Genomic DNA, 27,887 nt, shown 5'->3' with positions numbered 1-27,887 from the left:
GAACAGATGGAGATAGTGGCAGGCATTCAAGTCTCGACATCAACTGAGAGGAGACCGAGATAAGCTTGGATAGGGCCGTATGCTCCATCAGTTTCTGCACCACACGGTCCACATCGGTGTCGGAAAGGGGCCTAGAAGAACGAGTCGAAGGGATCGAAGACGGAGCCGACCTCAGCAGAGTCGGTGGAGGGAGCTCCGTCACCGGTTCCAAGACTCGAGGCTCGGAAACTGCCAACAGTTGAACACTCGGCCCCGAAGTCTGTGGAACCGGTGATCTAACTAGACCGAAGAGCTCGGAGCCGATGACTTTGGCTCCGACGCCTTCGACCCCTTCGAAGTCTTGGATGCCTGGTCTGAAGCATCCAGAGCCTCCTGGAAAGAGGGTTTCAACAATCCTCTATCCATCAGTTTCCTGCGCCTATCTGTCATGACCCTCCCACTAAAAGAGTGACAAATAGAGCAGTCCTCTTGTAAGTGGAGAGGGCCAAGACAGTAGACACAGGAACTGTGGTTGTCTGTGACCGACATCTTTTGGCCACACTGACAACGTTTGAAGCCAGATTTTATTTTCTCAGACATAATGAAGAGAAGAGACAGTCCAGTCCAGTAAGTCAATCCAGTAACAATGTCAAATCCGGTATTTGAAAGTCCGATTGTCACTTGCTTAAGAAAGCAAGACTACAACAAATCTTCAGTCAAAAAGTGATCCAAGTAGGGGTGGTAGGCCCCGAAAAACTCTACACCAGTTAGTTAACTAAGTTAAACTAATCTAAGGTATCGAGAATTCTACTCCACTCACACACCGTACTCTAACTTTAAATGACTAGATATTAAAGAAGTTTTTTTGAAAACTTAAACCAGAATAGATAAAATCTTATCTGAAAAAAGCCTCGAGCTAGTCTCCAGCGATGCGTATGCAGCAGCGGCAAACTAGATCTGAGGTAAACGCAGAGGGGGATTGTGGGTATTAGATGTCCTCGAGCTTCTTCTCGATGCAGAGCTTGCAGTCGGCCGGCATGGAGCCGAGGATCGGCTCCGAACCCATGTGTAAGAACAAAGGCGAGATTGAACACTCTCACATTGACTGTTCTGCACTGAGGGAAGATGTACTGAAAACACTGTCATTGTCTGCCATGTGAATGGAGTATATTACAAGGTACTGTCTCCACTGCTGGCATTTTGGCTGTTTGTGCTATGAGCTGACTCTCCAAGTATCACTAGAGATGATCCACCTTAGGTCAGGGAGGGCTGGTAGAATAGAGACTGGTGAAGTACTGATATGTCAGCTCCTTGACATGGAAAGAGTCCATGGCGAGTGATTTATGTGTAGTAATTTAGAGACCCCCAAAAAAGACACATACTTGGAAGGGCAAATTTGCAGTGGAGATCTTTATGAGGTCTATAGTCGCAGTCTGAGAGGCATGGTCATCACATTGTTGATAATCCTACATGCACTGGTGGCAATGCACCCCATGCTCCCAGTGTATGGTGACCTGCTATTAAACATCTGCCTTATGTGTACAAACCACTATTCCTCCTGTGTCCATCTTACTAAAGTACACTAAAGCCTATGTTGTGTTACTAACTGGCTGCCTATCCCTTCCCACGCAACTGTCTAATGGATATGCATGCTGTAGGGCTCAGTTTTGGGGTAGGTTACTGCCATGCCTGGCTGCTGTGTTGGCTGCTCTTTGCTTGGAGAGACGTATGCTGTATGTGGTATGTAGGTGTTTATACACTTCCCCATCATGCCTGTACTGACAAGGCTGAAAAGGGGGACTTGCATGTCAGCATCTGACTTTAACTTCAGTGTCCTTTGACACCTGTGCAATATATATGACAACCAAGTCAATAAACATTTGTCTGGCATGCTGTGATATACATTCTTGGGGGGGGGGGTTACTGTAAGCAGGAAACATTGTAGATTCTTCTTAAAACTCTTACTACTATAGACAATACATAGTCAGCAGACATTAATCCTAAAAGACTGCATTTGCATTCCTGTGTATAGTGAGCCCATCCTTGGATGCATGTCTTCTTTACCTCTGTGCACTTGCACAAATATGTAATGCACATGGCCCTTTGTCTGCCAACATCTGTCATGATCTGGTGACTTATATGACTGTTCGGTATTTGTGCTTTGTTGTTATACCTATTTGTTGGTCTTGTTTTAGGTACACACTGTAACAATGTGCTTTTGAACAGGTACAAATACCTGAGTAGTTACTTGTGTGCAAGGCCAATGCATATATTCTCTCCCGTGTGCTCTATCCCATACTCATTTATTGACCATTGTTTATTCACTTTGCATATACATTCAGCTTCTTCGTTTCCCAGCCACTTGCATCAAGTTGACTACTTCTTGTTGAGTTTGTGTAGTGTATCTAATTTGCCCTTCCTTCCTTTGTTGATGGGGCCTCTTCCTACCAAGATCTTACTTTGCATTCCCTACCTTGACAGCTGACATCTACCCCTGGACATTCCTCACTGGTATGCTTTTTTTACTTCTCTCTGCTTACTAACCCACTCTTTTCTTCTTTCCTGCTGCCCTCATCTTGTACTCATCATGCTTTTGACTGTGTGTTCCCACACCTCACACTACAAATGTATTTTGGCTCTTTTATTCTTCATAGTGCAGCTGTGCTGTTCTGTAACCATTTCTGAAGTATGACATATATGCTTATATACCAGGAAACTTTGTGCATAGTTTGGCATATGTCAGGTTTCATACATTTCTATAGAGTATGCTGGTGGTGGTATCTTTCACCAAATGACATTTTGTTTTTTTTTTGGGGGGGGGGGTCATGCATTTTGCTGCTATCACTCTCTGGTTGGCCTGTGAAGATTCCAAGCTCACAGATTACTGACAGTTTCTATTTACTTACATAACATTTCATGCACCTTTTGTAATCTGGACCCATAAGAAAACTACTAATAATGTGCTTTATGGAAGACACCTGACTTAAACAACAGCCTGTAAATATTTGCATACTTCAGCAATTTCAAATAAATACACTTACTCATAATTAGATTATAGAAAGTTGACGTTATGCAAGCCGCTAATGAGTTTCACCCTGAAGGCCTGTACTTGAGTCTTGTCCCTCAGTATTCAACTGTATACTTTATGACGTTGTGCAAGTCACTCAGTCTGACTAGTACTCTTAAGTCACTCTGAAAATAGGTATTTGGGGATATTAAGTAAGGCTACAATGCATAAAATAAGCTAAAATGAAAATCAAAAAGGACTGCACGGGTGAGTGATGTTTCACAGCTTCATGGGAGAGATAGCCAAATAGGTAAGCACTAGAAAGTAAACAAATGTTCAAAATGAATGAGACATCTGCAAATTACCAAAAAAGCTTTCAAGTCCCTACCCTCATTTCTTTATTGCATCCAAACTCAAGCAATAAACTTTAAGAACTGCTACCTTAATTGGGAGCAACAATTCCAATATCTGAGATGACTAAGAAGTCAATCAGTGGATACAAAGAAAAGTTACACTTGCTCAGTAGGATGTGTCTAAGCGTGGAAATTAAGACAGACAATTGTTTTCTAACCAAGCTATTATCTATATGAAATGGTTAAACGCAATACTGCAGAAAACCCTGTATGCTCTGGGCCCTCCCCTCCCCCCTCCATATGACTGAATGAACGCGCACACACACACACACACACACACACACACACACACACACACACACACACACACACACACACACACACACACTCCAACCATAACTATAAGAAGCCAAAACAAATGAGTTTATTTATGCACACAGTTGTTTAAAACTAGGATGAAAATTCCTTGTTTAGACAACATTACTGATAATACCTTCAGGAAACAAAGACACAGCCTGTAGGGGAAAACAAGGAACATGTTAAATATGTGATCTAATATATAAGTTCCTGTGCGTAACAGGCATGCACAGCCAAATTCCACTGAAAGTTATCCATGTCTACAATGGCTCACTTAATGAAATCAATATGTAAGCTACATTGCAGGAAATGAAATATGCTATGTGAACTGAAAATAAGAACCCCCTACTAAATGTGAAAGAACTAATTCTTGACAGATTATGAGCAGCTATACTCTAGGCATTTGAGATTTGCAAAGAATGTTAACGGTCATGTTTCACAAAAAAGAACCAACACAGTCTTTCAGATCTGCTCTTTTACACAGCTCTTCATTCCCCATCCAAACACACATTCCAAAGACTAAGTTTATGCATCTGAAGCCTGCAGCCTGGCTGCCTCATTACTGCACTCAGGAAAACAGAATCAGTCTGTACTGTCAGGGTCTGCTGCCAAACCCACTGCTACAGCAGCCTTTCACCTACTTGCAAGTGTGGAGTCCACATAAGGCTACAATGGTGGAGAATGAAAGGGTCAAACAGAATCCAAAAGAGGAATTAAATATGCCTGAAAGCACCACCAGGAAACACGCAGTTTAGAATGGCCACTGGCAAACTTGTGGATGTTAAAAAGCACAGGAAGTTGTTGCTACACCATGAACATTTTTAAACTCACCTCCTGTTTCACATGTTGAAAAGAATTAACTGGTAAGTATGCTTAATGGAAAAAACATCTGACTTGTGTTCAATGCAGTACTGCCTATATTCAGTAAAAGCTATTAGTTTACTTTTTTCTGTAAGAAAACTAATCAGTCATGATGACTCGTAAAAAAAGTACAATATTTTAAGGGACGGACTATCAAGAAACAGTGTTTAAACCATCTGCTCCTTTTTCTACTGTCCTTAGTTTTCAGACTTCTGATTTAACCTCATTATTTGTGATTTCAGTTATGTATGCATATATTTATTGACCATGGTAGAGCACTGATCTCACTGGACAATGTTCAGGTTCAGCCAGGGGTTTACAACCACAAGTATACCATTTAAAACATTAACAGTATTATTAACATTATAAAGAATTTATAATGTCTACAGATTGTGCTAATTAATCTTACACATATACAAAAGGTAATTGCACTGTGCAAAGTAAAAACATTAAGAGGCTACATTAGCAGATGAAGACAGAGTACGAGATAAACAGATGAAAGACATTTGGAAGGAAAGAGAATGTGGCAAGAGTGAAGATGTTAAGGTAGCGTTGTAAGGCAGCAGGTGGTTAGGAGAGAGAAGAAAGTTGATGTAAAACAGAGAAAGATTAAAGTTATGTAGGTACATAGAGAGTGAGTGCATCAGGAGGATGTGTGGTGTTACAAAGAGTTATAGTGATGGTGTTGGTGTGGAAGCACGTACACTGTGCTTACTTATATAGTTTTAAATTCCCTTTGAACGTTTTAGAATGAAATTCTAGATTTTATACATACTAGTATAGCTTCCCAGATTTTATTTGGAGCAAGTATGGAGAATGTGGTGTCTGCATATTTCAGATTACTAACAGGAGTGGATGTAGAGAGGGATCTTAGATTACATTGTAGAAGTGATCTCTCTCAAGTAGTCTTTCAGCTAAAAAGGGAAAGCTTTCTTCCATAAAGGGTTTGAACAATAATGTCCCTACCAGAAGAGGTAATCTTTTGGGCTAAAGACAGCCAGAGTTGAGCAGTGATATTCTCTTTTTGGTGAAGGCTAATAAACCTGCATATCTTGTTAAACAGGTTCATAGGTGTGTACTAGGCTAGTGGCCCCGGGGCCTTTACAAGCCTAGCCCTAGGATTACCCTGGCATCGTGCCACCCGACCTTAGTTCCCAGTGCCTCTGTCGAGTAGAGCCACTGGAGTTATCCACGGGGTAAATTTTCTATTTCCCATCCAATCATCAAGATTTCTCTTGAAGAGGGTCAGCGAGGTGCTCCGCTTGACATATATGGAAGTCTATTCCATAGCATGGGCAGTCTATGGGTTATGAACCTGTCCCTCCAGTATGTTCTGTTGATTGTGGTAATGAGGTTGAGGTCTCTGCAGCGTGTGGTGTGGAGGGATTGGGATTTCTTTAGATGTAGCATTTCTAACAGAGCTGGGTCAGACATGGCTTTGTAAGTGAAGCAGAGATCGCCTCTAAGTAGGCGATATGAGACAGAGAACAGTTGAAGTTTTTTGAGTCTGTCCATATAGGGCATGTGTTTAAGTCCTAGGATCCTCTTTGTGAGGCACTTTTGCGGCCTCTCCAGTTGTTGCAGGTGTCTAGTGAGGTACATGCCAAATGGAGCATTGTACTTGATGATTGGCCCAATGAGGAAGAGTAGAAGGAGACAATGACCTCTTTCTTCCTGGATGCAAAACCCTTAATGAGATGTGCCACATAAAAGGACTTTTTGACTACAGTGGCAATGTGGTGATCAAAAGAGAGGTTGCTGTCAACCTGTGTTCCCAGATCTCTTATAATTCCTTCTGCATTCAGTGGACTACCATCAATGTGATAATTCATGGGAACCGGGTTTTTCCCAAAGGGGATAATGACAGATTTTTTGACACTGAGCTTAAGGCCATGGTTCTGACACCAGTTGTTGGTCTCAGTGAGGCCATTCTGTAGGATGTCAACATCACTTGGGGAGTTAATAATAGCTTCCAACTTGCAATTCTCTGCGAACTTTGTCAGCCAAAGTCCCTTTGTGTTGGCCTGGACTTCAGAGAAGTAGATACCAAACAGGAGAGAACACAGGACCGAACCCTGTGGGACTCCACTCGGGATTAGTCGGCAGTCTGACTTGGAGTCAGCTACTTTCGCACTGTGGGTTCTATCTGTGAGCCAGTTTGCAACCCACCTAGTGATATAGGGGTTGATGCGAGTTTTTCTATGATTCCTTAGTGGGGAATGGTATTTAAGGTGTTGGCCAGATCAAGGTAGGCTGTATGAACCACCTTGCCTTCATCCACAGCCCTGGTGACTGACTCAAAGAAGTCAACCAAGTTGAGCAGACATGATCTATCCTTCAAAAAAACAGACTGTGTGGGATCCAGAGTTTGGAGATTCCCTATATCCTTGTTTATTTGGTCTATGATGATGCGTCCCATAGCTTTGCATATCAGACTCGTCAGGCTAATGGGGCAATAGTTCCCAGAGTCTATAGTTACTCTTCCTTTGTAGAGAGGGATGACTGGAGCACTGCATCATTCGGTAGGAACAAAACCTGAGGTGAGGCTGCGACTGAACAGGGCACACAGGTGAGGTGCCAGTTCACTCTGTAGTTCATGTAGAACACAGCCAAGGATATTGTCAGGTCCCATAGAAGCTGTATTCTTGGCCTTGGACAGTGCTGTTTTAACCTGTGCAGCAGTAATACTGGGTGCCTGGCAATCTACTGGTATTGTGATTGGTCCTTTGGAGGGGAGAGGGGTAAAGTTAGCACTGAATCTGTCGGCCAATATACTGGCAAATCCGTTGGCTCAGTATGGGAGGTACCATTGTGCAGTAGCTCAGAGCAAATCTGGGTATTGCTGTGGAGATTCTTTACATAACTATAGAAGGCCTTGTGGTTGTCTTTACTGTCTGCTGCAATTCTGTTTTCATAGCTAGCTTGAGGGATTTGATGAGAGATCTCAACTTTTTGCTGAGGCTGATCAGGGAGTTTTTCCAGTCTTAGGACTTCACCTTATTCCGCATCAGTTTCCTTCTTCTGTTGTAGAGTTTGTTTATGGCAGGGGACAACCAGATTGGCTTCCTTTTTTTGGAGGACAGCGTCTTGGTTCTATTGGGTATGGCGAGATCCATGCATTTTTGTACGTGTTCGTACAGTGCATTGGTGTATGATTCGGCAGTCATGCAACTATTCTCCATTTGCATGGGTGCCATGAAGTAATCCACCTATGTTTTTAGGAGCCTAAAGTTAGCTTTGGAGAAGTTTTTCATGGTGGTAACCTTTGTGGTGGGGGTGGGAGGGATGTGGATTTCCAAGATGATTAGTTTGTGGTCAGATCTAACCAGGGAGGAGCTGACTATTGGTGTAGAGCAACGGTCGCCCATGTTAGTAATGACCAGGTCAAGGATGTTGCTACCTCTAGAGGGGGTAAGAATGAGCTGGTCCAAGGCATTGGAATTAATGAATTCCAGGAAATGTTGGACAAGTGTATTGGTACGAGTAGTTTTCCCAGCTAATGGAGGGGTAGTTGAAGTCACCTAGTTTGAGTGTGTTAGGTTGGACCCTAATATTCTCCAAGGTGCTTAGGAACGTGGAGTGTGAGAATTGCGACATGGTTGGGGACCTATAGCAGGCTAAGACCTGAATCGCTGTCTTACCCAGTGTTAGCTGCAACTGAAGTATCTCTGATGCATTATGTTGGGCCACCAGTCTGGAGGTGTGCACATCCTTTATGAATATGGAAATACCACCTCTTTTGGAGCTTCGGTCCAAGTTCTGGGGCCGAAAGGTGTGGAAAGAGTTACAGCCTGGTAGTGTAGGGGTGCTTTCTGCTGCCTTGAACCAGGTCTCTATTACAGCACAAATATCAACGTTCTCCATTTTAAGGAGTGCTTCGAGCGAGTGCATTTTGAGATTTAGACTTCTAGTGTTGAGCAGCATGACCCTCAGATTGCATTTGTCTGTAGCTGTTATGGTGGTAATTTGGTCTTTGGAAAAAAGCCTAAAAAAGGCGCTATAGGGGTGGCAAGAGCCTTGTCCAGTATCCGGAAGCCCAGGGGTGACAGATGCAGGCCATCTCTGGCAAAGCATCGAGGTCTGTCAATGATGTCATCCCAGGCAGACAGATACTGGATCCCCTTAGAGTGACACCAGAAACTTAGACAATTGTTGAAATCAATCATTTTCTGCTTGTACTGTGGTATCATTCTGGGTGATGGTAGGATGCTGCTCAGGGCTAGGGTCACACCCGCCTGGACTACGTAATCAGAGAGCTCCTCCATGTCTCTTTTCATATATTCCAGGGAGGTATATCTCAGGTCATTCACACCCACATGTACAATGATTAAGTCATATTTGTACTTGTTGTTGAGGGACCTGAGTGCGTGCGTTATGTGTGGCGGATCATGGCATCTGACTGTTACTTTCTCCTTATTCAACCTACTGAGTGGGACATCAGTGTGCTTCCCTACTGATTGAGTCACCTATGACTATTGTGTTGGGCATGGTGTTTTGCCTTAGGGGCTTTGGTTGAGTGGCACACTGTTTGGGAGAGTTATGTGTCTTGTGATTAGTGTTGTGTTGTGGTGGTCGAGTGCGTTTCTGCCTTGGAGGTCTCTGCTGTTTGAGTAGATTTTTACTGAGACCCTCCACAAAAGTGGGTGTGTGGTTTGTGTTTTTATGTGGAGGCAGTGCTGGTGTGTGTTCTGGAGGGCTGTGTGTTCCATGTGGTGTGGTGCAAGTGTTGACCTTCTCCTCTTGACCAGCTATTCTGGTCTTGGCTGGAGAGTACGTGGCTTCCAATTTGGATTTATAAGTACATCTCTTGCAAGTCTGAGTGTTGGGAGGTAAGAGGAGAGAGTTGTCGGTGTACATGAGGCAGTTGCTACATTGTCTCAGGATGCCCAAGTTCACCAGGTTAATAGGAGAAAGCACAGTGAACTGACCTTTAGGCATGCCTGGAGGGCTGGGCATTAATAATAAGTACTGGAGCTGTTTCCTTGTAGAATGTTTAGTGCTGACATAACTTTTGTGTGCTACAATGTATGCTATAGTGCTTTTTGTTAGAAGTTATAACAGAAAGCCCATATTTCAAAAGAGGTTTAATGATTCCTCTTCTTATGGCTGTTCTAGTTGCAAGGAAAAGAAAGTGGCAAATTTCCACAGAAAAAAATTTGGCTTTGCACACTTTTAATTTTGTAATCTGAATATGGTGTTGGAAGCTGACTGATGGAGCTAACCATATTCAAAGACATCTGTAGTATGGCACTGCTTCTAAGGAGGCTTTGATTATGCTTAATTGTCCAATTGGAGGAGTGTTTTGAATGTTTTTGTGGCAAATAGAACAGCATAACTTTATTTTTTAATGTTGAGAACTAGGTTGTGTTTATCTAGAATGTTACTGAGGGTGAAGCGGTCCTGCTCTAGTTGGAGTTTAACTGTAGTGGAGGAAGAGCCCGACCTCTAAATGGCAATAAGGAGGGTGTTGAATAGGAAGAATAGTATGGGGGATAAAATGCAGCCTTATGGAAGCCCCTTGATTATGGGGACAGCTGGTGAGGAGGTGGACCCAATTTGGAATTTGGAGTATTTACATGACAGGAAGTCTATGAACCACATGGTTGCCTCAGAGTTGATGCTGGTTGTGATTTAAGAACTTTAGCAAAGTATGGTCAACTACATCAAATGCCTTTGTTAGGTAGACAAAACCTGCTCCAGAAAAGAAGGCCTTTGTCTCTCTTCAATAGTATGTCTCTGGTAAATGCATAAAAGGCAGTCAGTCATGGTACTAGGACCAAATCAAAATCCATGCTGTTGGAAAAAAAACATAATTCTGTAATTTTAAAGATAACTGGCTAATTTGTTTTTATGTTAGTTTATATTTCTGATGTTCGGTAATATAAAGCTAGGTCTGAAGTAATTGGCTGTGGTGGGGTTGGAATTCTTGGGAACTGCTGTAACTCCAACTATTTTCTATTGTGAAGGCATGGTACTGATTGTGATGCATAAATTGTAGAAACACTAAGGGAAGGGAGTATGTGTTCTTTGTATAATAAGTTAAAGCAGGGGTACAGGCCATCAAATCCTGGAGAAAAGTCTTTGGGGATTTTATCAAGTATATTAGCAATATCTTTAGTTGTGACTATTTTGAAATAGAAGGGTGGTGAGTCAGCACTGTTAGTTTTTGGTGCTTGATGGAGGGGTGTAACAGTGGGGATTACGTAGGAGGGAAAGTGGTAAATTCCTTAAGAAAATCAGATGGGTTTAGGGAGCCTGGAGATATTCTGATGCCATCCTTTTGCAGCAGATCTTGGATAACAGGATTTTGTTATAGACTAGTTTCCAAAGTTTTTTCGTTGAACTTCAGTGCATTTTGAGCAAAGGTCAAGAAGTTAGCTTTGTACATTCTAGTTGATTTTTTTGGCTAAAATGCATAGCTAGAGAAATCATTCTTGGTTTTCTTTGGGGGGGGGGTCTTTTTCCAGAGATTTCAAGCATTGCCCCTCAGTTTGTAAAGGGCCTTCAGTTCCATTGTTAGCTATTTTTTTGTTAAGAGGACTTATGAGACTGTTGTCTTTGGGAAGATTTTATCTAGAAATTTGAGGAACTGATTAGTCAGGATGGTGGCTACTGTGGTATTGTTAGTTAATATTTCATTCCAATGAAGGTGAGACAGTTATTGGTTATGGTTTTGAACGCTTTGATTTGTCTTAGGCAAAATGTTATTAAAAGAGGGGGAGTTTTTTAATGGGTGGTTTAATTGAGAATGTAATGGAACAGTCATCACAAATTTTGCATAAGTCTTATGTTTGTGTGCTTTATGCCCATATAGACTTAAAAAGGAATATCACTGGCTATGGCAAAAAGTGGCTAAATATAGGTATTGGGAATAACGGCTGTTACACCACTTCTTCCTCTAGCTTCCACTCAGGAGTTTATTCCCTGTACAGAGACATCTTGTCCAAATATACAGACTTCTCTTGTCCTTTTTTGTTTTGTGCTCCCCTCAGAACCTTGACCAGTGGCTCCTCTACCTTTGCTAATCTGGCCCACTCATGCTGGCAGAATGGTAGGTGAGTATTCCTGGGCTGGATGAAACTCCTATGGCCCATTTGTTCTTGCTTAGTAACTCCCATCAATTATCGGCTCCTCTGTGAGCGTGAGGTGATAGGGAGCAAGCCATATTGCTGGTCCTGTGGGGGCAGGCTCCTCTATCCACATGACAGCAACTACTATCCCTCCCCCAGCATCTCTTCTGAGGCTGCAGTCACTACCTCACAAGGGGAAGAGTGCCTTGATCCTTAGTGTGAAAGCACTATGATAGCGCAAACTCAGCTGGCAGGGAACTCCACTGTGAATATCTAACTGTATCTACTAGGTGTCTCTTGTGTAGCAAGCCAGCGCTGCCTCCCTCCTTCCAGGATGGGTGAAATGACAATGGCCACTCAATCTCATCTTCTCTGGCTAGCTCATACAGGCACCTGAGCAACAAGCTGAACTTGGATCTCCTGTGGGGCAGTCAAAGCTTTACCACCCACCACTCCCATGTCATGGAGATGGCACAGACTCATCTTGTTCTTGAGAAAAGCAGCCTCCTTGGTTATCTCATTTAAATACTGCCTGTCTCAACTCCTTCTTTGTGACCCTCTAGAGTTCCCCTTCCAAAAGAAATCTAATACCATTTTAACAAGTCTGGGTAAGATTTAGCATTATTGCTACCACCTAACTCTTCCCATTTCCAAATTAAGTCCAGCGCCTTCTGACAGATGTGGCTTACACTCAAATGTCTCAAATGTGTTACTTTTATTCATATAGGGCAGCCACATTTCTAGTTTCTGTTGGTGGTGTGGATACATGCTGGATCTACTCCCTCAACCCCCACACATACACACTTTTCTCATGTGCCTGGCTCTATACCAAGCTGCTAGAGCTGTATGTGCAAAAAGCATTATATCAATAAAATCATTTCCTATACACACATCTGCACAGATATCATGAAATACACTGCCACATGCTTGTTTCCCTGCCCCTTTCCTAGTGAAAGTGAACACTGACCAGTAGCACTAGATATGATGTCCCTCCCATGGCTAAAAATGGAGCAGCTGCCTGGGCCAGTATTGCTTCTTCTTAACAACTGCAGGCTTCACTGCAGTTTTTGTTCTGTCAGGTGCTCTTCTTAATAATGGATATCATGTTGTCCATATCTCGCCTTCGTTCTTGCTGTTTGACTTGGCCTTATACTATAGCTCGAGAGCTTTTACTGGCTCGAGGCTAGCCCCTATCCCACCCATGCCTAGCGGTAGTTACCCATATCTCATTTGCCGCGTGCAGCGTCGAGATTGCGAATACTGGCTCAGGCTAAGTGTTCTTTCTATTATTATATTTTCAGCTAATATTTCCAGTTTAGCTTAGTCAATTTGTTATCTGTAGTTGTCATTAGCATTTATATCTATCCCTATCCCACCTGAGTGACTTGTTTGCTGTGTAAATTAACTGTATTTTCTCTCAGGCCTTTCCCCTCCTTCAAACTCATTTAAATTAGAGGGTTCTTTTTCTCCTTCTTGCCTTTCCTGTAACTGTTAAAGAGTTGCCATTTGAGTTAGAGGCTCTCCTTAGGTGGGAGTTTGCCGTTTAACTTAGAGGCTCTCCCCCCTTCTCCTTTTTTACCTGTTAAATATATATATTTTGTCTGTTATTGCCAGTAGTTTTTCCTCTTTGTCTAGCTATACAGAGAACTTTGTAGTCTTCTTACTAGCAGTATATAGCCTTAGTTATAGTGCTGTTTTTCATATTATGTCTAAGGATACTGCTAAGGATTCGAAACCTTCTGGTTTCAAAAAATGCGACTCATGTTGCCAAAAGATGTCCCTTATGGACTGGCACACGAGTTGTGTATATTGTTTAGGACCTCTTCACCTGTATGACTCATGCTCTGTCATGCCTTTAGTTGACAAGTCCTGCAGGAGAGAAGAAACAAGTTTATCTTGTGAGGTGTGCTGAAGAGCCCCTTTGATACTGCCATGGAGGGGACTCAGCCAGCTAAAAAAATCGGATAAAGTCAAGCCTTCATCCTCTTCGGCTCCGAGTTCGGACCAGTCTAAGGACAAGGATAAACTACAAGCTAAGTCGGACCCGACTTTTCAGTTCCGACAAGACATCTGCACCTACGGCTCCAACTGTGTTTTCGGAGCCAGTAAGGTCCCATAACGTTCCAGGTCTCCTGCCTTGGAACCAGTGCGATCCACTCCACAGTCTCTATTATTGCAATCTGTGGTGGGCAGTCACCAGTCTTTGTCTTCGACGCACTCCTCTCAGTCATCCAGGAGCCTTTCAGATGATGATGTGAAGAGGGTGGTAAAGAGGCTTCTTAGTACACCAGCTCTAGCCAAAATATGTGCGGGCCCATCCCAGACGGAAATGGTGTCGACAGCCCAAACAACACCTGTCTTGATTCCTCCTCCAACTCCTCTGAGTTCAGAACCAGAGTGCAAGGAAGTCGCAGTGGTGGATCCGTCAGCTCCAGTAATCTCCTCTGGTCTTTCGGTTCCGACTACTGCTCAGATCTCCTCGATACCTCCTTCTATCAAGGGATCTGGGAGCCGACGCTCCCTCCTCGGCTCCAAGGGGGGGGGAGGCATCGGACCCTTGTTCGACCCTACTCTAACTCTTGGAGCTTCGGTGCAGGTCAGCTTGGCTCCTACATCGGCCTTGGAGCCATCGCCCTCGTTTCGGGGAAGTCTCCTGCTTCTTCGGAGCTGGAGATTCTTTCAGGTCAGGACCACAACACCTTCAAGGTGATGAGGAGAGTGCTGTCTGCTGACATAGCTCCACCCTCAGCTCCGTTGGCTCCTTCGTCCTTGGTGTTGGTGTCCCCCTCTGCCCCAAGCGTAGGGAACCTATGCTCCAGGATGTCCCATTGGGCGATCCCACCTCGTCTGAAACCTCCCCTGAGCAGTCCTCGAAGGAGGTCCCTTGGAAGAGGACTTGCAAGAGGAAGCATGTGGACTCCCGAGTCCTTAACATCAGACACAGACTTGGATGACTCAGAAGGGTCCCCACGGTCCCCCTCTGAAGATGCCTCTTTTTCAGACATCTTAGAAATCCTTAGACAGAGGGGTGACTGGAAGTCCCTTGCCCCTTCTGCAGATGAGTCTGTGTACCTGGATGCATTCAGTTAACGACCCTCCACCACTCGGGTATCTTCACCTTTCGACCCACTATAGCACATAGTGAGTCGGAAGGCTTGGAGCTCTCCAGACACAATGGAACCAGTTCCACGGACGCCCAATAAATTCATTACAGCCCCTGAAGACAGGCTCTTCTTATCTAAAGGTGTTCCCGTTGATGTTATGGTGGTGGTGGCAGCAGCCACCAAGAAGGAATTAGTGGAAACCTCTTCATCTGCCCATCCACCGAACAAAGAATCTCGTACAATGGACAGATACGGGAAGCGTATGTTTTGTTCAGCGACCTTTACACTCAGGTCACTGAACTACTTGCCCCACTTTATAAGGTTTCAAAGGGATCTTATCAAGGAGTTAGGAAACACCTTACCGGATCCTACAGCTGCGGGATTCTCAGACAAGACGGCTTCTCAGCTCGCGACCCTGACTTCAGTGATTAACTTTTCCATGCGGCTCATTTCTTATGCAGCCTATGGAACAAGTAGGGTGGCAGGCACAGGGGTAGCCTTAAGCAGACAATCATGGATGTGCCTTCATTCTGTGGAGCCCTTCAAGTCTTCCTTTACCAATGCCCCCTTTGACGGCTCGTCCTTGTTCGGGCCCCAGGTAAAAGGGACCCTTACCAGGTGTGAACAAGATGGCAAAACTTTCTCTGCCATGGGAGTACGTTTTTCTGCTCCATCTAGGCACTATCCCAAAGGCCAGAAGAGCAGAAAGATGTGGTTCCGGAAATCCCAGGGAGCTTCGGCTGACACCCGTGGAGAATTTTCCCCCAGGGGCAGAGGGGGGAAATAACAACAGAAGATGCTGACCTCACGGCAGGGGCAGTCTGCAGAACCAGGGAGACAGAGATAACTTCTCTGGTAGGCCGTTACAGCGCTCCTAAAGGGAAGCATGACTGTCTGACTCCGGAGATGGTTGGGGGGGGGGGGATTATCTTTGTACCCAAAAGCCTGGCAGACAATCACAGGCGATACATGGGTATTATCCATAATATCCAGAGGTTACAATATCCCCTTCTCAAAACTTCCCCTATCAAAAAGACAGTACTCTATCCCAGATGTTCCACCCAGTCTTCGGGATTAAGCAAACCTGGAGGTTCAAAGGTTGCTAAGCAAAAGAGTCATTCAGGAAGTCCCCGCAGACCAAATCGGATCCGGAACTTACTCAAGGTTCTTTTTAGTTCCAAAGAAAACAGGGGACTGGAGACCTATTTTGTATCTCAGCAGACTAAACAAGTCAGTCAAAAAAAAAAGTTCCGAATGGTAACACTGCAGTCCATTCTTCCCTTTCTGGGACAGGACAATTGGATGTGCTCTATCAATCTCCAGGATGCGTACTACCATATAAAAATGGACAGACATGCAAGGAGATATCTAATGCTTCTGGCTGAGAGCCAGTCACTATCAGTTCAGAGCTCTGCCCTCTGGTCTCACCACAGCCCCCAGGGTGTTCACCAAATGCATGGCAGTATTTGCGGCTTACCTGAGGCATCAAGGATTCTGGGTGTTTCCATATCTAGACGACTGGCTCCTTACCATCACCACCGAGCATCTGCTAATCAGGGCAAGGGAATACCTAATCTGTTTTTGTTCTCAACTTGGGTCACAATAAACTATGAAAAATCTGCCTTGTTGTCTTGTCAATATATTACTTTTATAGGGGCAAATTTAGACACAAGGGCCATGATAGCAAAGCTGCTTCAAGAAAGAGTATTAACGATCCATCTCCAAGTTGTCATACTGATCACACAAAAGAGGATTCAAGCAAGATTCATCCTCAAGGTACTGGGTTCTATGGCAGTGACAATCACTCTGGTCCCTATGGCTCGCTTCCACATGAGAATTCTACAGTAGCTTCTCTTCGCACAATGGTCATTCCAGGATTTACCCATGTCACATCAAATTCTGATCACAGAATCCTACAAAAGGGATCCTGAGTGGTGGCTTCACTCCCCTGGTGACAACAGGCAGGCCATTTCTACCCCCCCAACCTGTAGCCACAGTGACCATGGACACTTCCTAGATAGGGTGGGGGTGCATTATCTGGGACAGACTGTTCAAGTGACTTGGCAGGAACACGAGTACCACTTGCACATCAATGTCCTGGAGACGACAGCAGTGCTCCTTCAGAACTCTTTACCTACAGGGACTATAGCAATTCAAATGGACAATATGTCGGTAGTATGGTGCATCAACAAAAAGGGTGGAACCAGGTCTTACCACTTGTGTCGAGAGGCTCTACGAGTTTGGCAATGGGCGATGTCTTCCCAGCGCTTTCTGGCTGCAATGCACATCCCGGAGAAATCCAACGTGATAATGGACAAGCTCAGCCGGGCCATCCTGATGTCCCATGAGTGGTCCCTGAAGCAGGTAGTTGCGGACTTGATCTTTCGCAAATGGGGCCAGCCATGCTGCAATCTGTTTGCCACCCCCCTCAACAACAAATGCAGCAGCTACTTTGCTCTAGTCCCACCACCGGGACAGTCACCCAGAGACACACTTGTTCACGATTGTCCCCCGGGACTGCTTTACCTTTCCACCTATTCCCCTGATCCCCAAGGTTCTTCAGAAAGCACAGTCATTGAGTTGCAAGTTAATCCTCATTGCCCCTTACTGGCCTCGTCAGATATGGTTCCCATTCCTTTGGCCTCACCTGTAAGGGGAACCTTGGATCCTGGACCCAGTGCCAGATCTTCTGAGACATCAGTCGGGGGGCTCTCCATCCTTCCATTCAAACTCTCAAGCTCACAGCTTGGTTTCTCCAGTTCCAGTCTTAGCCAGACTTCCTGATGTTTCCCCAGCAGTTCAGCACATTTTGATTTCCTCCCATAAGCCTACTACTAGGAGACTTTATGCTAGTAAATGGAAGAGGTTCTCTGGTTGGGCAGGCAAAAGTCAGGCTGATCCTCTTACTGCTCCTATTTCAAAGATTCTTGAATTTCTCGCTGAAACATTTGACCAAGGAGCAGCTGCAGCTACTATTCGAGTTCAATTAGCTGCCATTTCAAATTTCCATATGGGAAAAATGGGTTCCAATATCATGTCCCATAGGTTATACAAGGCTTTTCTAAGAGGTAATACCCTATTAAGACCTCAGATAAGAGAACCTCTTCCTCCCTGGAATCAAAATTTAGTTTCAGACACTTTGATTCTTCCTCCCTTCAAACTGCCTGTTTCTTGTCCACTCAAATTTCTGACTTGGAAGACCTTTTTCTTGGTTGCAATTACCTCAGCTAGAAGGGTCACAGAATTACAGGCCTTATCTATTCATCCCCCTTACTTGATTTTCCATAAATATTAGGTTTCTCTTAGAACCAACCCCTTTTTCTTACCCAAGGTATGTTCTGAATACAATCTGAATCAATCCATACAGCTTCCTGTGTTCTTCCCCAATCATGGCAACAAGGCAGAGTATAAGCTTCATCAAATGGATGTTCATAGACAGTTACGTTTCTATTTACACAGGACCAAGGAATTTAGAAAATCTGCTCAATTGTTTATATCCTTTGCAGACAATAAAAGAGGTTGTGCGGTCTCAAAGGTGACTTTATCAAAGTGGCTTTCAGACACTATAAAACATGTCTACGAGTTGGTAAACAAACACGTCCAGGAAAAATTAAAGGGCACTCAACAAGGGCCTTGTCTACCTCTATTGCCTTTCAGGCCAGATTGCCTTTGGATTCAATCTGTGCAGCAGCTATATGGGCTAATCCTCATACCTTTATCATTCATTACAAAGTAGATGTGACCTCTCGGAACAGGGCATCCTTTGGTTCCACGGTCCTAAAGAGTTTTTTTCAGTGAGCCACCCAAGAATCAGGTGCTGGGGATGCTGTCCCAAACAGCAAGAATGAAGGTGAGATATGGACAACATAACAAAAAAGTTATGTACTCATCATAAAGTTCCATGTTTGTTGTCCTTGATCTCACCTTTATTATTGCGTCCCTCCCTCCTTCCCCCTTCCTGGAAGATCGAGAGGAATCCCTTGTTTAATTGGCTATAATGGCTGGGTTTCCTTTATACCATTCCTTATGGTCAGTCTCAGTTTACTACTATTACCTTATGGAGGGATCACACCTTTATATGCAGGTGTCATCGGATATGTAAAGTAGAGTACATCTCTTATCTTTTGTATGGTCTAGTGTTGGGTTATCACAAATGAGATCTGGGTAACTACCGCTAGGCGTGCTGGGATAGGGGCTAGCCTCAAGCCAGTAAAAGCTCTCGAGCTATAGCATACGGCCGAGTCAGAGCCGAGGATCGGCTCCGAACCCAAACAGCAAGAAGGAAGGCGAGATCAAGGACAACAAATATGGAACGTTATGGTGAGTACATAACTTCTTTTTTCTTTTCCCTCAAACAGGACAGGGTGCATGCCCATGTAGTAGTTTAGGCCACCTGCTGCCTCAAGACATACCTATCACTGTGGACATTTAGACCATACATACCCTCCTGCTTAAATTAAAAGCATCTAACTCTGGCACATTGGTGTGTGCTGTGACCAGTGATGCACCCTTTGCTTGTGGAGCCAGTGAAATGGTTTAGATTGCCCTGGGGGGTCCCTTATGCCCAAGTACAGCACAAGGTAGACCCTTCCTCTGCAGTTGTGTCCTGCTGCTAAACAGAAGTTACCCTTTCGTCAACAGTATTACACTTCCAATCTGTCAACCAGATTCTCATATCTTCAAGCAAAGTACTGAAAGCTTCCTCTTTTACCATCCTCAAAATTTAAAAGTAGTAATTGGACATCCATTCACTCACTTACTAAAGCAGATAAATAGTTCTGGTTGTCTGCTTTCCTCCTGCATTCCTTAAACCTTTTCCTGCAAGTTTCAAGAAATAACTAAAAACATTCCCACAATTTCTAACTTTACTGTAATTCAGGCAGCCATCATCATTTAACTTACTAATGACATGTATTCCCTTGTGTGTGACAAGAGGGGATAAAAAATAGCCCGCTGTCTTTTGTCAGTCTGGTACTGAATAAACACACATTCAACTGTTTGAATAAAACTTATGAAGTCTTCCCACTTTATACTGAGATAAAAAATAATATTAAACTTTAACATGATACTCACAACAGTCTGGTGAAATCTGGGCATCTCTTTCTCAAGATAGTGCTGCTTCTTCTCTCTCTCTTTCCATGGCCAGTTCATGGTATTCCTTCATTTCCTCCTCTGTAGCTTTAGCCTTTTTCTGCTCTCACTCCATTTGCACCTCAAGCTGTTTAATTCTTTTAGCATTTCATCACCCGCTCCATTTCCAATTTACTCAATTTCAATATACAATTTAAGACCCTCTTAGGATGCACTGAGGTGCCCTTTTATTGCATGCTTTGTAAATACAGCCCCCTTGCCAAGTTGCCCCCATACTCAGTCACTGCACATAAGGTGGATATCAACTTATCCTTGGGGCAGGCCAGCATATGGCAAATGTATCTGATGCGCACTTTTTAGCCAGCTGTGCCCAAGCATTTTGTTATATTGTTCAGTGCTCAAATTGCCTGTTCCCTAATTTACTCTGTCTAAAAATAAAACAACCTATGTGCAATGTAAACTTCTACAGACTTACCTTGTGGATACAAAGATATATACACTTTTTGGTGAGAAAAGTATTTTGTAGGTTATACAAGTCCAATGTAAAATATCCACACTACTGACAGTTATTAATACATGACAGTATGGCACCGAATCCACACCACTGCCATCATTTAAAATGTCAGGGACAGGGGCTACAGTTTCTTGATCTACAACTCTGTCTCTCAAACAGGAAATAATAATCTCAATAATAATAAAAGTATACTGTATATGGGGGGGCTAGCCTTAAAGGTATATGGCAAATAAATGCTTCTTCCTTGGGCTACATCTAATACCAACCACATAAAAACAGTCTCCACTGTTCCAATGTAGAACACATCTATAAACCACTGCATACACTCATTTTCAAGCACAGTGCCTTTTATGCTACCTTATCAACAGTAGCTGTAACTTGACTAAAACTACTTTCCATTTACACATCTACAATTATTTTAGGAGGCCTAATAAACATCTTCTCAGTGCCACTGCCACTTCCTGTTTTAAAGTTAATGCATAGCTGCTATCCAGACGAATCTGAGATACCACAGTTGCAGTCATTGTATGCTCTTAAAATGAGCCAACCATATTTTGCTGTAATGATTGCTATAAATAAGCAGTCACATATTTCTAAAGACAGATGCCAACAATCACAATTCACTGATTTTCTGCAACTACCCTCATGTACATTATTAAGTTGCCAGCTGGTCAACCGACCCTTTTTAGCCATGACCCAGGCTCCAAGGGAGCAGCAAACATAAATGACATTGCAACACACATTTCAGACAAATAAGCACTGAACAAAAGTAATACTTAGATTTATAGGTAACAATGCTTTCATTAATAGTATGATTAACATTTCAGCAGTATGTATTATCTACAACAAAACAGATCTATTCATCAAAAACTACTATTTACAATAGTTATAACAGGACTTCTCCCAATATTAGTATTTAAAATATTCATAACAGGTATGAAAAAGAGAAGATAAAGATTATACATGTGCCAGTGTTGTGGTTCCCTGCTCCTTAATCTGTGTCCCTGAAAAAGTTACATGCTGATTTTTGCTTAAGGTGCTCTTTTTGTGTGATCCTGAATTCAAGCAGACAGTCCAGAAACCTTATTTCAGCAGGTAGGTGGTTCTAGGTGGCTGGAGAAATTTTTTATGAAAACTCTTTCCCCTGTGGAGGTACCATATCTAGGGTATTGTAAAGAGCAGCCCCTCCTCTTGGGGAGTTCTGAGAGCATATGTTAGATCTCAGGTGGGAAGCCTGGATTTGAGTGGGGGCAATTGCCAAGTACTTGGATTCTGAATATGAGTGTATTAATATTACTGAGTCTCTGACTTGGATTAGGAGCCAGTGGAATCTTTGAAGAAAATCACAATGGTGTTTGGAATAGCTTGCTATGAGTACAAAACAGCACATTTTATTTGCTACCAAATGAAGCTTTTGGGTGTTGGGTACTAGAGTGTAGGGCCAGGAGGGGTAATGCATATTCCAATTAGGAATTTGTACATTTTTGGTAAGAGGCTGTCAAACTTTAGACTGTAGCAGGTGTGTTCTACAGAGTGGTAACTGACTTAGTAGCTTACTACTTATGAAGTCTATGTTGTCAGAGAAGGACAGTAAGGGGTTTTCCAAGTAAATTTTGAATCATTGTACTGAGTTTGTACCAAAGTTAATTTTGGAGAGTTTGTCTGAGAAGTTGATGGCTGACAGTTTCAAATGGTCTAGTCATGTCTATGAATAGAGTGCCGGTGAGAAGGCTATCATTCACCGTTGTTATAGATTTTGTTTGCAACTGTACAGCATATGGTCATGTTGATAAATGCATTGTGGAATCTATGTTGCTGATCATATTGATATAGGTTTATAATCCCTACAGTTTGAGTACTTGGAGATTTTTTGTAGTGAAATAACAGCAGCCTGCTTACAGAGGAAGGGACAAGTTGAAGAAGTGAATGAAAGACTGTACATGTGAATTAGAGGTTTGCCAATTAGTTCTGCTGACATTTTTAAAAAAGCAGGATGTAGTTAGTAGGAGATTTGTTTGTCTGTATGAAATTTCTTTGACCTAGAAGGTGGGAGTGTAATCAGAAAGTGGAAAAAGGCCTGACCAGAAGGGCTATTCACCGAGTTGTTTTGGCTTATGTTTGCCTGTGTCAAAGACTGGAGAGTATTAATTAGAAAGTTTCTATAACTTTCAATTAAAGTTTTACTTTCTTTACCACAGGTGGTTTGAGGTGATTTGTGAGAATCAACAATTTGACTTGTTACTTTTTTGACTGTTTTCCAAAATGATTTTGGGAATGAAGCTAATACTTCCTGCTGATTTCTGAGATAAGTGGCTTTGGCTGACTTGACTGCAATTCTGGCTTCCTTTCTAGGTTTTGGGTAATTCTGTTGCATGGAATGATTGTTGAGGTTCTGTTTCCATGTACAGTCTATTTGCTTCAGGAGTTTGGTTAGACTGGCTGTAACACAGGTACTGGCCTCTGAGTCTTCTTTGGGAGACCATTATGTTTCCAACAAAACATCTGGCTCAATCTAGATATGGTTTCACAAAACGAAAATTCTTCTAAGGGATTATTAGAACAAACACTTTCCTCAGAATCAAAATCAGTCACTTGAGTAGAAAAAACAAAAGTTGTCCCTTAAAAATAATTTTCCTGTCCAATACACTGAGAATCTTCAGAAAATGAATTCCCTTTTCTTTTACCAGTAACACCAGAAATTCAAGGACCAAGAGGCTGAACTAAGCCTTGAGTTAAGACCAATAAATCACTCTTGTCTAAAGTAACAGACAGGGGAAGATACATGTTCAAATCTCCACTTTTTTTTTTTACATGATTTTTTTTTAGAAGCAGACCAACAGGCAAATCATCCCTGGGGACATGTATTTCAGTCCTAGAAGGCAGAAAGAGACATTCCGTGCTCCTTCCTTCAAGACTTACAAGAGTGGTTTTCACTTGCCTGCAAATGGCACTTCAACAGCTGCAGAGAAAATGTTTTCTGGGCCATAGTGGCTGAAGGATGTACACCACAGAGAGCCAAGGTAAAAGATGAATGGTCTGAAGAACCAGAAATGGCCAAAGCAGAGTCACCCATTTGTAGCTGAAGCAAAAAGATAGCCTAATGAAAGGACAAGGGTTATTTGGAAATGTGTTGTTCCATGGTGAAGCTTAAAATGCATGAAGATTAAGAAAGACAGAAGCCAACTATCAGTGAAACAGGTGAGAATTAACTAGTATTTTTTTTCAACCAAAAACACAGTGAAAAGCACTTTAGCAATCAGTCCCCAAAAGTAATTTTACATAAGTTTTATGTAGAAAAAACAAAGAAAAAGTTTTAACAACTTTTTTCCACAAAAGTGACGTCATATTTCACTGTAAAAAAGTGATTGAAATTTAAGTGACAGCCTATAAAATCTCTTTTTCCTAGCTTCATTAATTTTACAGAAAAAAGTAAATTTTCAAATAAAATTATTACATGTGGAAGTTTTTTTCCCCAGTGGGAACTTATGTACCCAGCAATGGAAAACCGTCAGCCAACCATCTATCCCTGAACACCTGCAAGAGGAGTGCTTTTAGTTAGCATGAAAGTTCTGAAGGCCTTGGCACACAAATCATTGATTTTCTTCAGCTCCACTGTAACTGCCAACAGTTTGGGTGCATTGAATGTGCCCTAAAGTTCTGGATACTAGCTAGTTGTGATATCCTATGCGGTATATAACCCATGTAGCTAAGGTTGTCACAGCAGTGACTGTGCCATCTGCGGCTGAGGCAAATTAGTGGCCTGCTGATAGGCCAAAGGTTATATGGAAATAGGCTAGGTCCCTACAGCCTTTACAAGCTTAACCATGTTAATCCCATGTATCCCCAATTTGTTCTTTTAGGGTAGTCTGCAGAACTAATTTATGAACACAGTGGGTCTGTGATCAACACCGGCTACCCCTGTCCATGACGGACATGAGTGCCACCCCAGGGGTAAATTTGCGGTCTCCCATCCTATCATCTAGGTTGCATTTGAATACAGTCAGTGAGGAGCTCTGTTTTATGTGAATATGAAGTTATTCCAGAGAAGCAGCAGTGTCTGGGAGACATATCTGTCTCTCCAACATGTTCTGCTAATGACACAGACTAGGTTAAAATCCCTAGAATGAGTGACTCTTGTCCCATTTGTCTTGTGGATGTGCAGCATTTCCATTACGGCTGAGTTGGAGACTGCCCTATAGGCCAGACAGAGTCACTTCTCAGCAGCCTATAAGATACAGACTAACGTGACAGGGCTTTCAGCCTGTCCACATAGGCCATGACTTGGAGTCCCTGTATTCTCTTAGTGACACAACTCTGAGGTCTTTCCAGCAGCTGCAGGTGTCTGGACAGGTACATGCAAAAAGGTGCATAATACTCTATTAGTGATTTGGTGACGGTTGAGTACAGTGGAGTTATAACATCCCTTTACCTGGATGCTATGAACTTGCTTATGAGGTGCGCTACATAGAAGGCTTTCCTTACTGCTGCGGAAACTTGGTGGCCAAAGTTCAGATTGCTATCAACCCGTGTTCCAAGAACTGCACCACTGGACTGAAACTCAGTGGGGTGCTGTCAATATTGTAATTTGCAGGGAATTCCATTTTGCCAAAGGGAATAATAATGCATTTTTTTGCATTTAGTTTTAGACCATGACTTTGGCACCAATAATTCATTTGTGTTAGACCTTCTTGTAATATATTGATATAGTTAAGGGCCTCAGTGATTGCTCCCAGTTCGCAATCATTACTGAGCCAGAGTCTACTTTGGCCTGGACTTCTGAGAAACTGATGCCAAATGATAAGGGACCCAGCACAGACCCCTGGTGACTGGTGTACTGGTTGAGGTGGATTCACCAGTTTTGACAATGTGTTCTGTCAGTGAGCCATTTGGCTACCCATCTAGTAATGTAAGGGTTAAGTCCTAGCTGGGAGAGTATTTCAAGGATGCTAGAGTAAGGGATTGTGTTGAAAGCCTTGGCAAGGTCAAGATAGGCTGTGTGCACTGTCTTACCTTCATCCATGGCTTTGGTGAGATTCCCAAAGATGTCTACCAGGTTTGATAACCATAATCTATTAACAAAGGCAAATTGGGTTGGGTCCAGCATCCAAAGGTCACCTATGTCCTTGTTGATAAGGCTCTTGATAATTCTTTCCAAGGACTTGCGAATGAGGCTGGATAGACTTATAGGTCTGTAGTTCCCAGGGTCAGTTGATGGCCCACCTTTGTGCAGAGGGATTACTCTTGCTGTTCTCCATTTGGCAGGAACATAGCCAGTTCTCAAGCCATGATAAAAGAAAACACCAAGTGGGTCAGCTAGGACTTTTTTTAGATTGTTTAGTAAACAACCTGGGATATTATCTGGTCCCACTGAGGCCATGTTTTTGGCTTTGGCGAGTGCAGAGATGACCTATTTTTTTTAGAGATACTAGGCAGAGAACTGGTGTCAGGCATGCTTTAGGAAAGGGTAGGTGAGAATAGGGGGTGAAGTTTGCACTGAATCGGTCAGCTAGCATGCTGGCGATATCTTCCGGTGTAGTGTGAGTGATCCCATCTACAACCAGTTCAGCACATAGCTGTGCATTCCCTTTTAGACATTAGACATAGTTAATGAATGCCGCATGATTATCCTTGGCTAGGGATGTGATTTTAGTTTCATAATTTGCCTTAGAAGGCTTTACAAGATTCCTGATTTTCTTGTTATGGCTTAGGAGTGAACTCTTCCTTTGCAGAGCGATATCCCTCTTGCTTTTGGAAAACAGTTTCTTCCTCTTATTATATAATCTGTTTATAGATGAAGTCTTCCATCGTGGCTTGTTTTACAGAAAGAACTGGTTTTGATTCAGTTATGTACATCAGAGTTTGTGCAGTCATTTAAGTGTTTGTACAGGACATTTGTGTACACTTCTGCATAGTTATCACTGATCTCTATGATTGTGGATGGTATGAAGCTTTTCATACCATCACTTAGTAGGCTGTAGCTAGCTTTGGCAAAGTTATGTATAACTTTTGTTAGTGTGAGGGTGTCAGTTCCAGTAGTTACTTCAAACGAGACTGACTTGTAGTCTGACGTAACTACGAAAGGCATCACAGATGGGGAAGTACATGGCTCACCAACTGTACTGGTGAGTACTATGCCCAGGACATTATAGCCCCTAGTGAAGGTGCACACTATCTGTTCCAGAGCATTTGTGTTAAAGTCCACACACCTCTGGGTGACAGAATTTTTGCTCCCCCAGTCTATAGAAGTATAGTTAAAATCTCCCATGACTAAGGTGTTGCGCTGTATGGCAAGGGATTCCAGTATATTGAAGTGGGTGGTGTGCTTATCCTGTTTCATGGTGGGGGATCTATAGCTAGCAATAATGTGGTATAGCAATTTCCTGATAGTTAATTGGACATGGAGTAATTTGAGAGGGTCATGCTGTTTGACTAGTCTCAAAGTGTATTTGGTTTAAATGAAGATGGATACACCACCACCTCTGGTTCTCTCATATTCATTTTGAGGTCTGAATGTGTGGAAGGCATTGTAGCCTTGCACAGCCAGGGTGATTTCAGTGGCCTTGAACCATGTCTCGATCACTGTACAGATGTCAGTATCCTCCAAGGTGAGGAGTGCTTCCAGGGAGTGCAGTTTCATGTTTAAACTCCTAGCATTAACCAGCATGACCTCGAGTTTGCATAGATTAGATCTTGTTACATTGGAAAATTTATTGTTTTGACATTGCCTAAAAAAGGTATTACGTGGGAGGTAAGGGCCTTTGCCTGTATCCAAAAGCCTAGGGGGATCAGGTACAGACAATCTCTAGCAAAGCAGCGATGTATGTCTACCATATCTTCCCAGACTGGCAGATACTGGATCCCCCTGGACTGACACCAGAAGCTAAAGCAATTGTTGAAGTCAATCATTTTTTTTGTTTATATTGTGGTATCATCCTGGGTAAGGGAAGGATACTGCTTAGGGATAGGGACGTACCTATCTGGGACACAATCAGAGAATTCCGTCATGCCTCTCTTCATATAGTCCAGAGAGGTACATCTCAAGTCATTTACTCCAACATGGACTATGACAGAGGCATAACGATACTTGTTGTTGAGTGACCCGAGTGCATGCGTGATTTGTCAGATCCTGGCACCTGACAAGCAGCTGACTGTAACCACCTCCTTGTCCAGTCTAGTGAGGGGGACAGCTGTGCGTCTCACTATAAAGTAGCCTATGACCAAGACATTTGATGTATTTTGCCTTAGGTTCTTGTTTGTTGAGACACAGGTGTGTGTCGATATGTGTAATGGTTTCTTTTGTTTAGTGTTGATTGTGGGTGGTGTGCGTTTGGGAAGTCTCTGTTCTCTTGGTAGGCTTTTAGTGAGTACCTCCATATATGTGGATTTATGTGTTGTTCGTGGTTTTATTTTGTGTTAGTGATGAGCTTTGAGTGAGATGTGAAGTGTGTATGCTGACAACCTATTTTTTGTCTAGTTTGTTTTTACATGAGAGAATTGATTCCATTTCAGCACTGTATTTCCATCTCTTACATAGGGTGTTAGTTTGCTTTA

At 42.9% G+C, this 27,887-nt stretch overlaps 2 protein-coding genes across 2 annotated transcripts in view; one reads left to right on the top strand and one right to left on the bottom strand.

Annotated features, from left to right (window-relative positions):
- IFT140 (intraflagellar transport 140) overlaps positions 1 to 27,887 on the bottom strand; it is a 3,212,973-nt gene that overhangs the window by 959,998 nt on the left and 2,225,088 nt on the right. The gene's annotated exons all lie outside the window — the stretch shown is intronic.
- Positions 4,146 to 27,887, top strand: part of TMEM204 (transmembrane protein 204) — a 262,683-nt gene continuing 238,941 nt past the window's right edge. The window contains exon 1 of the mRNA XM_044089293.1: positions 4,146 to 4,559. The gene's annotated coding sequence lies outside the window, so the exon portion shown is untranslated. The remainder of the gene's footprint in view (positions 4,560 to 27,887) is intronic.

The sequence above is a fragment of the Protopterus annectens genome, chromosome 12.part0, assembly GCF_019279795.1.
Source record: "Protopterus annectens isolate FY-2018-M chromosome 12.part0, PAN1.0, whole genome shotgun sequence".
NCBI classification, from domain to species: domain Eukaryota; kingdom Metazoa; phylum Chordata; order Ceratodontiformes; family Protopteridae; genus Protopterus; species Protopterus annectens.
Note: the sequence above shows the minus strand (reverse complement) of the source record. Positions and strands in the feature narration are given on the sequence as shown.